Source organism: Apodemus sylvaticus, chromosome 1 (assembly GCF_947179515.1).
Source record: "Apodemus sylvaticus chromosome 1, mApoSyl1.1, whole genome shotgun sequence".
Lineage (NCBI taxonomy): Eukaryota > Metazoa > Chordata > Mammalia > Rodentia > Muridae > Apodemus > Apodemus sylvaticus.
In genome coordinates this window covers 97,927,178-97,937,982 of record NC_067472.1, presented here as the reverse complement: position 1 = coordinate 97,937,982, position 10,805 = coordinate 97,927,178, and the positions used below count along the sequence as shown (strand labels likewise).

The following is a 10,805-nucleotide window of genomic DNA, read 5'->3' as shown; positions in this document are numbered from 1 at the left end:
AGATAGAGAAATGGGTAGGTGGTGATTGGGGAACAAGGGGAGGGAAGAGGGTTTATGGGACTTTTGGAGAAGGGGGATCCAGGAATGGGGATATCATCTGAAATGTAAATAAAGAATATAACAAATAAAAAATTAAAAAATATATTATGGAATCTTAATTCTTACTAGAAATCATACATTCCTATTTCTATGCACTATTTTCTAAGTGTGACATTTTATACTCTCATCTATAAAACTTGTCAGTGCCTCAAACAATTACTCAATTTTGAATCTCATCCCTCCCTATATTCACCTAAGTCCCTAATAGAGTATATTACATCAATCACTAAAATATTAAAAGAAAAATTGATGCACATGAATGAAAGAAACAAAATGGTCCATTGTAATGAGTAGTTTATATCCTCTAATGTAAACTAACCTGAAACAAATATTAACTTGAAAGAACATTTTCCTCTGATAATTTGTTATCATGTAAATCCCATAATCACCAAGTAAAAGTGTGCTAATTCTCACATAAAGAGGAAAATAGATTGCTTTAGATTGACTGAGTACTTGAAAATTAATTGTCTTTGTATGAAATGACCTGCTCAATACTCACTGGATCAAAGGTAATGATCATTGGTGATTTTAATTCACACTGGAATCCAGAGCCTCTGCAGGGACTTATCCTCAGGGATAAATAATGACAGTTGGAAAGAGATTTATATCTGTAAAAATCTAAAAATTTTGAATTCTTACTTTAAAATGAATTCTTATTTAAGGAGGTAAGAGTTTGTTGGTAAATGGAGATACTTTTTTTATATGTATCTTATTTCAAACCATGATATAGAAATATGTCAGATGGAATTATGAAGTTGTATAACAGAAGGGGGGAACAGAAACTTTCATAGAATTTCCTTGTATTTCATGAATAAACTGATCAGACTAATCGGCATAAAAGCAAATTTTTATAGATTTCCTTTTTATCCATATGTTGGCAAGACCAGAAATCAACATGACCTTCAAATCTGTACACATGTAGAGTTCACCAACAGGCTAACATATTCACTAGCTTTAAAACACTTTGTCGGCTTACTGTTAGGAGATATCCTGTGCAAGGATCTGGTTGTTTATGAAGTGAATGTATTTGCCTCAGAGACATCATGACACACAAATGAGAACGTAAGTATAGAATGTGAGAAATGACAGCCTATTTGCCCTTTGCTGAGTGAGTCTTTAGAAATCTTTTAACTTTTGAATTTAAATACTGAGCACTGACCTTTGTTGAAAATGATGAGAATTCATTCCAAAATATTTCAGTTAGAAAACACTGTTACACTGGAAAAGGAATGGGTGTGTCTAAAGAGTAACTAATAATGTGCTATATATTCATAAAACCTGTTAAAATTGATATTTCAAATTACTTTAAAGAACAATTACCTCTTTAGAAGACTTTAAAATATTGAATGAGTTTACAACTGGAAGTCAGATTTGTAAATTTAACATAATCTTTATTCAGTTTTACAGACTTTGTCTTACGCATCTGAGAGCTGAAATTCCCCTCTGATACTGGTTCTAATTTATCATAGCCTCAATTGTATGCCCACCCATTATTTTATAGCCTGGTTACTAAAAGGAGTACTCTGAGTTTGGTCTAACCAGGGTTTGTATCTACTTCTCTTTTTAAAGATTTCTCATTTTTATTTTGTGTGTGACTCTTGTCAGAATGAACACATTGTAGCACATGTATTCCTGGTGACTGTGAAGACCACAAGAGAGTACTGGGACCTCAGAACTGGAACAACAGACTCTCGCCAGAAAACACAGAGGATTAAACCCTTTTTGTGCCAGTTCACCAAGTGCTCTTAATAACTGAGCTGATACTGAATCTCCATAAATTGATTACTTTGTATTTTTGAGAGTCTGTTACTTAACTTAAAATATTTGTCTGCTAGAATATAGAAATGACAAAAGGAACAATGTAACTTCAAAGAAATAAAAATAGGAAAACATACAAGTTATTTTATATCCTGGGCTAGTAATGTAGTAATCATTCAATAATAGCAATAACTTAAGACTTCATTATTTAATTCTATGCTTTTATAATTCATTCTTTTGTTAAGCTAATAACAAATACATTGTTGTATTCTTAAGATACAGATTATTTTATAGTTATTCATCTATGAATTTATTGGTGTATTTATATATTTATTTACTTGTGTAACGGGGTACTGATAACACAGCACATGTGTGACTGACAAAGAACAAATTTCAGTAATTGCTTATTCCTTCCCATCTTGTGGGTTCCAGGAATCAAACTCTATCTGTAACATGTGAAACTTGGTGGCAAGAATCTTTACCTACCAAGCTGTTTTACTGGTCCAATTCTCATAATTTTAAACTTTAGCCTTAATGACAATCTTTTATATTTCATTATAAGTAAATGTAAATAAAAGTTATTTATTATTTATACCTCATTTCAGGCATTTGTGCTTAAATCATTTTGAAGTAATTACTGCACATAAATGTACAAATAATTATGATGCTAGTAAAATATCAGTAAGTGATTCAATGTTTTGAATAATATATTAGTTTATAATGTTCTATTAAATGAACTGAAGTAACCAATTTATAAATTCCATTTTGTAATATCTTCATCATAGCCTTAATCTAGCACTAGCTACACTATTCCATGGCTTTCCTAGAGGATGGGAACCACACTGCTGTACAGAGTTCATTTTATTGGGCTTAACTGATGACTCAGTTCTTAGAGCCATCCTCTTCATCATCATTCTGTGCATCTACCTGGTGACTGTGTTTGGGAACCTCAGCACCATCCTTCTCATTAATGTCTCTTCCCAACTCCATTATCCCATGTTCTTTTTTCTCAGTCACTTGGCTTCTGTTGACATAGGCATTTCATCTTCTGTCACACCCAATATGCTAGTTAACTTCTTGGTAAAACAAAATACCATCTCCTACCTTGGTTGTTCTATACAGTTTGGCTCAGCTGCTTTCTTTGGGGGACTTGAATGCCTCCTTCTGGCTGTCATGGCTTATGATCGCTTTGTAGCAATCTGCAACCCACTGCTTTATTCCATCAAAATGTGCACACAAGTCTGTATCCAGTTGATTGTAGGATCTTATCTAGGAGGTTTTCTTTGTGCTTCCTTTGCCACGCTTTCTTTTTTATCCATTCTCTTCTGTGGACCAAACAGAATCAATCACTTTTTCTGTGATTTTGCTCCTCTGATTGAGCTCTCCTGTTCTGATGTCACTGTCCCTGTAGTTGTTATCTCATTTTCAGCTGGTGCAGTTACTATGCTAACAGTGTTTGTCATAACCATTTCCTACACTTATATCCTCATCACCATCCTGAAGATGCACTCCAGAGAGGGTCGACAGAAGGCCTTCTCGACCTGTACCTCCCACCTCACTGCGGTCACTCTGTTCTATGGAACTGCTATATTCATTTATGTGATGCCCAAGTCCAGCTACTCCACTGATCAGAACAAGGTGTTGTCTATATCTAACACACTGGTGATCCCCATGTTGAATCCCCTCATCTACAGCCTCAGGAATAATGAGATTAAGGGTGCTATGAAGAGACATCTGGGAAAGAAAATATTTTCTTAGGGTAACCTGGTTTGTAAAATTCAATATAATAATGATAATTACCCAAGACAAGTGTGACCATCATCTGAGGTTGGCAATTCACCTTCTTGTTATTCCTTTTGCCTGAATCTCATTTTTCTCCCAGTACATATAGATATTATATTTTATTGCATTTTATTTTATGTAGTTTTTAATAAGTCTTTGAGAACATTATATAAAATATTTTGATCATGTACAGCTCCTCTCAAACTCTTCTCAGTATATCTCTCTCTTCTGCACATTCAAATATATTTTTTTACCAAATTCATCTTGTGCAATTTAGGAATTTAGGCTTTAACGCAGCATAGGTAGCCTACCAGGGCAATGTCCTTATAGATAATTTACTTTCCTCCTGGAAGTCTTAAGTTGCTAATCACTCCTCAGCTACCTGTGGACTTCATGCTCATGTTCCTCCTCTGTGCTGTGATTTTTTTCTGGTTTGAGCATGTTGATGCCAAAAGTGCTTATATGAATCCATATTTGCAATCATTTCTGATGTCCTGAAAACCCTGTTTATTTGTAGTCATCCACCAGTTCTAGCTCTTACATCTTTTCACCCATTCTCATAATGATTCCTGAGATTAGAGAAAAGGAGGTGTTGTATAGAAGTTCCACATATTGTAGCACCTTCCACAGTTCTCTCTACATTGAGAAGTGTTTTTTTTGTTGTTGTTGTTGTTGTTGGTTTATTTATTTGTTTTGGTTTGATTTTTTGTTAATCACTATTTACTACACAAAGAAACCATTATGATAAGGGTTGGGAGATGGAAAAATCTATGCATACAATGTTAAGCCATTGAGAATTTGTTTGATCCTATATCCATTAATTGGGATAAAGATGGTGGGTTCTTCCCTAGTGACCACTAACTGTCTATCACAGGTTTGGCTCAGTCATAGGAGTGTTAGGGGTGATTTTTCATCTTGTGGAGTTAGACTTAGATCAAATAAGAAAGTTCATGTTTATTCCCATGATATTTGGGAATGATCTATATTATATGCATAGTACACTATAGCACCTGTAGGTATGTCTTTCTTGGCTGGTGTTTATTTTACATGAATTATTCATAGAAGAAATGTCTGTAAACATGTATTTTATTATATCCCTAGATTTGTCTACACCTATATTTTATTTCTAAATATTTTCCTTCACCTTAGAACAGAATACACGTGCCTGTCTTAGTTTCTTTATCTAATACCACTAGCTACATAGGGATTTCATTGCTACCCTACACAGTTAACACAACCTACCACCAACACAGCTAACTTTCCTACTAAGATCGGCTCCATTTATTCTTCCCCACAACACTTTATATTTTTAAAGCTTGATTCTTCTCTACTGCACTCTCCATTACAATATAAATTCTATGAGAATTGTATCATTTAGTAACAAATTTTAGTATCTTCTTGGTTGACAATACAATAAATTTTCTAGATGGAATGAATGGCTCAATGGTTATCTTGTATCTACCTGTAAAATAATTCCAAAGCTCTGACAGAAGATTCCAAAAAAATTTCCTGTCATGAAGAAAGACACAGGTGGTTTTTGATATCTTTTCCCTGTCTTCCTCCAAAGCTATCCTGAAATAGAACTGTGTTCAAATCTTCATTGATACTAACACTAATATTTCTGACTGGTTATTAAGTTATGAATTACGTAATTCAAAATGAAAAAGCAAATATTATTGTAATTCAAACTCAGACAATACAAAATATAAAATACAGAACACTTGAACACTCCATCCAGGGCTTTTGCAGGGACTAATTTTGTGTTCAGGAATTGTAGTTTACATGGCAAAAGTTTTAAGGTCTCATGTAGTCAGAAGCACCTGAACATTTTACCAGATATGTTGGGAAGTTTGTTGAATGCCAAAGACTAGGAACAATCTCTTAGAAGCGTTAGTCATAACTTTCACAAAATGACAGCTGACAATATGAAGAAGCCAATGTTTACTGGGAAAAACCAATGCCACCATGCATGATAACTTGACTTTGATCCAAGAGACTTATATGGTAGAAGGAAAGAACTAACTCACACAAGTTATACTCTTATGTGTAAACTTGCAAGTTCTTGTGCACACACATGCATACTCCAAAGCACACATATTAAATGAAACATAAAAATAAAGAAGCAGGCAAGACAGAGTAAAGATAAATGACAAGGTAGAACTAAGAGGAGATTGAATGGACTGGAGAGATGGCCCAATATATAAGACCACCTATTACTTTTGCAGAGGACCTGCATTTAGTTCCCAGAACCAATATTTTGGCTCCAATCTACAATTCAAAATCTAGGGGATTCAGCACACTCTTCTGCCTTATAAAGGATTCTGGAATGCATAGGGTACATATGTTTAAAGGCAAAGCACTCATACACAAAAAAGTAAAAAGAAATGAATCTTTTTTAAAATCAAAAAGGAGGATATTGGATAGAGTTGCTCTATGAGTACTTTAAAAAGTTCTGTCTATTTTGAAGTCTTGAATTGACTTCCTATGATAGAAATGGCCATAGTAACAAATTTTACTCCTCTATACATTAGCCTGTTTTCCTACTTTACCCGTTAATCTCAAAGGAGTATATTATGGATCATAGCATCCATTCGGCACATCTGGGCCATTGAAGTCACAGTATCCCCTCCTATCTGATCAATCCTCATCTAACAGTCAGAAAGTTCCATATCCTAGCATTTTTCAATCTATACTTTCCTTCACCTTTTCTATATAACTGATTTTATCATGGTCACTATTTTCTGGAGACCTAGAGTTTACTTCCTACTATTTCTACAGGAATGATAGGCAATCGAATTATCTAAACATTCCAGTGGACCCCATCTGACAGCACTTCCTTTTCTCAGCACAATCCTCTCTTTATGTATTTTTCACTAGGAAATGAATATCACATAATGCCTCCGATTTGTATAATCTCATATACAAATATAACTCATTGAGAAAATATCCATCCTTGTTACCCACTTTCACCCCATTTTTTCTATAATGTATTTTTATTCCCATTACATCCCAACTGTACCGCTTTATAAACTTTTTCAGATGTTCGGTCCTTGTTCACAAAATAGCTAGTATTCTAGCTTGCATGGGTGTTACACTGACTTTAATTTATTGAAAAATATGAGGTTTTTTGTAAATATTAGAACAGTGATATTGGTGTTAGTGTTGTAATCAGGTTAAACCCACTTCCATTAAACTTGACAGGACTAAACTAAATAATTTTAGTTCTATGAATTATACTTTTCAAATATATTAAAGCTACGGGTGGGATAAAATGTCATACATAGATTTTCTCATGTCTGTTGTCTTGTATATTTTTGTACTTAACCTTGTACACTTATTTTCATCTCTTGAAACATAACAGAAATATTATGCAGATGTTCTTTAGAAGATCTGGCCATTTGGTACATAATCCTGCACACAAGCTGGGCAGTAATAATAAAAATGATTTTCTCAAAATAAAAAAAAATGGATATTGAACATCATTTAAGCACTTCTTTGGCCATTTGAGATGACTGTATTGAAAATTATTCATCCACCGAAATCAAGTAGGTGTCATCCCAATGGTGTACAAATAGTTCAATGTATGAAAATCTATCGATCTAATTCACCTTATAAACAAACTAGAGAAATGCAATGTCATCTTATTAGATACTGAAAAAGGCTTTGACAAAATCCAGCACTCTGTCATTTTAAAATTTTTGAAGGACTGGGGGATGCAAGGTGCATACATAAACTTAATAAAACCAATATACGGCAAGCCAATACCAACATTAAGTTAAGTGGAGAGTAACTTAAAACAATTCCACTAAAGTCAAGGACATGATGATGCTTCCCACTTTCTTCCTGTCTATTCAACATAGCACTTATAGCTATAGCCAGGGCAATAAAGAACACAGGGAGAACAAGGGGATACACATTGCAAAGGAAGAAATTAAAGTATCCCTATTCATAGATGATATGATAGTATACATAACAGACTCCAAAAATTCTGCAAAAGAACATGTGCAGCTAGCAAACATCCTCAGCAAACTGGGTGGATACAAAATCAATACACAAACCTTGTGGACTTGTGTCCTTCCTTATACAACTGATATATAGGTTGAAAAAGAATTTATGGAAATAGCACTCTTGCCAATAGCCACAAATAATATATAAAAAAAAAACTTGGTATACCTTCAGGAATGCAAGTCAAAGATCTGTATGACAAGAATTTCATGTCACTGAAGAAAGAACCCAAGGAAGATATCAGAAGATGAAAAGGTTCCCTCTGCTCATAAAATGACCATTTACCAAAAGTAATCTACACATTCCATGCAGTTCCCATCAAAAATCCAATGCAAATATTTATAGAGCTAGAAAGAGCAAGTCCCAATTTCATATGAAAAACAAAAACAAAAAACAAAATCTCAGGATAGGTAAAACAACATTAAACAATGAAAGAACTTCTCAAGGTATCAATATCCCTGACTTCAGTCTGCACTACAGAGCAATAGTAATAGACACTGCATGGAATTAGAATAAAAACTGTCAGGATGATCAGTGGAATAGAAGACCCAGAATTTTACCTATAAACTCTTGATATTTGATAAACAAGCTGAAACCACACAAAATATAAATGAAAGTGTCTTCAACAAACAGTTCATCAAATAAATTGTCTAAATGATGCCTGACTGCAGAAAAATACAAATAAACATATCTATAACACTTCACAAAACTCAAGTCCAAGTAGAATAATGACCTCAACATAAAACAGGACACTCTAAATCTAATAGAAGAGCAAGTAAGGAATGGCCTTGAACTCATTGACACAGGAGACAAATTAATGAACATAACACCAATAGATCAACAATTAATAAATGGGACCTCATAGAACTGCAAAAATTTTTCAAGGCTATGGGTACCATTGATAGGATAAAATGGCAGCCTACAGAATCAGAAAAGGTCTACACAAACCCAAAATTTGACAGAGGACTAATATGTGAAACTTACAAAAAAAAAAAAAAAAAGAAAAAGAAAAAGAAAAAAACCCAAACCAAATTATCCAATTAAAAAGGCAATCCCATTTTTCTTAATACTTCATAAATATCATTCTCCACATACACTTCTTCCAATCTGATAATTCTACTGTGGTTTATCACACATCCTTTGCCTTAATATTTTTTATCCAGTCTTATTGAAAGATTTTGTTCGCTTGTACTATTTTCTGAAGTGTTATTAGGCAATTCTGATTGAGAAAAATGTAAATTCTTTTAGCCTTCTGCTTTTTGCTGCAGCTCCTATACTTAAACATAAGTACCAAAATAGCTCTTGAACAGGAAGCACATAGGATTACACAATGTCATATTAGTCTGAAGTCAGATGGTGCTCTGGGTGTTTTGGTATTCACATAATGAATCCCTACTGTTTATTAAATGCTAAGTAACTGAACTGAATTGAACTGTCTCAAGAATACCATGAGAACTTTGTGACACACTGATGTGCAAAATGCTTTCCTGGAGAATAGAGAAGTTTTCTTTCCCAAGGTAAAGAGACTTTTATGTGACTACAGCTGTATAGTCCATAAATGAATAGATACATTTTATGTCTGTAATCAAAGGGGAAAAATGGTTACCTTTCTGCTCTAATTGTTGAGGCAGAAGTGAGATTCTAGTACCAATATGTGTTAATTCTGTCCCTATATTTTACAATTTTCTTTTGATTTTTTTCACTTTAACTTTCTCTTAGTCTCCATGTGTTTGTGTGTGTGAATGTACCTTCGAGAGAGAGAGAAAAGAGGGAGAGGGAGAGGGATAGGAAGAGGGAAACAGAGAGGGAGAGGGAGACGGAGAGGGAGAGGGAGAGGGAGAGGGAGAGGGAGAGGGAGAGAGAGGGAGAAGTATACAATTAATGGAAAGCACTAATATCCAGTTTTGCCAACTGGCAAGCCTCATTTTCTTTATCTTCCTTTTTGAAATTTTAATAATTGTTATTTCATATTTGAAAGTTTCAAATGTTAATAAATATATCATTTAGGGGGAAGAAGAAAGTTTTACAAATCTCAGGTTAAATTCCATCACAGAGAGCAATCAGAGAAGGAAAGTAAAGGCAGGAACTGGAGCTGAAGACATAGATGGGTACTGGTTATGAGCTTGTTTCCCATGACTTGCTCAGCCTGCTTTCCTTATTTCTAAATTTTAAATTGTTGTTTTTTAATTCTTTAATCCTTTCTTAGAGTCCAATTTTATCCCATTCCTAGTCTGCCCTCCAACACTCTCCATCTCATACCTTTTCCCCCCTCTCTTCAAGAGGTCTTTCTCAACCCCCCAAGCCCACCTTGGCAGACCTCCCCATACTCTGGGGCCTCAAGTCTCTCTAGTGTTAGGTGCATCTTCTCACTGAGGCCAGACCAGACAACCCTCTGCTATATATGCTTCAGGGTCCTTATATCAACTGCTGTATGCTACCTGGTTCGTAGTTCAGTATCTGAGAGATCTCAGGGGTCCAGATCAGTGGAGAGTGCTAATCTTCCAATGGGGTTGTCCTCCTCCTCAGCTTCATCCATCATTTCCCAAATTCAACCACAGAGGTCCCCATCTCTGTCCATTCATTGGGTGCTTGGCTGCATTTGACTCTTTCAGATGCTTGTTGTGGCTCTCAGAAGCTTGCCATGCTGGACTCCTGTGTGCAAGCACACCACAGCATCAATAACATTGTCAGGCCTCCCCTTGAGCTGGATCCCAATTGTACCGTGTTACTGGACCTGCTTTGTCTCATGTTCTCCATTTTTGTCCTTGTAGAAACAATACTAGGTCAAGGCTATTGACAAGGATAGCAACCCCATCCCTCCACTTCATGCCCTGTCCTCTACTGGAGGTAGACTCTACAAGTTTCCCCTCCCCATTACTCTGCACTTTCTCCAAGGTCCCTCCATTTGAGCCCTAAAATTCTCTCACCTCTTAGATCCTCATCCTCAATAGGTGAGTATTTTTCCATTGTGTACATGAATTACATTTTCTGTATCCATTCTTCTGTTGTGAGACACCTGGGTTGTTTCCAGCTTCTGTCTATCAAAAATAAGGCTGCTATGAACGTCACTGAACATATGCCCCTGTGGCCTGGTGGGTCATCTTTTGGATATATGCCCAAGAGTGGTATAGCTGGGTCTTCAGGTAGATCTATTTCCAATA

At 35.2% G+C, this 10,805-nt stretch overlaps 1 pseudogene; it reads left to right on the top strand.

Moving 5' to 3' along the window:
- Positions 1 to 2,671: 2,671 nt before the first annotated feature.
- Positions 2,672 to 3,615, top strand: LOC127679755 (olfactory receptor 484-like; annotated as a pseudogene).
- Positions 3,616 to 10,805: the final 7,190 nt, after the last annotated feature.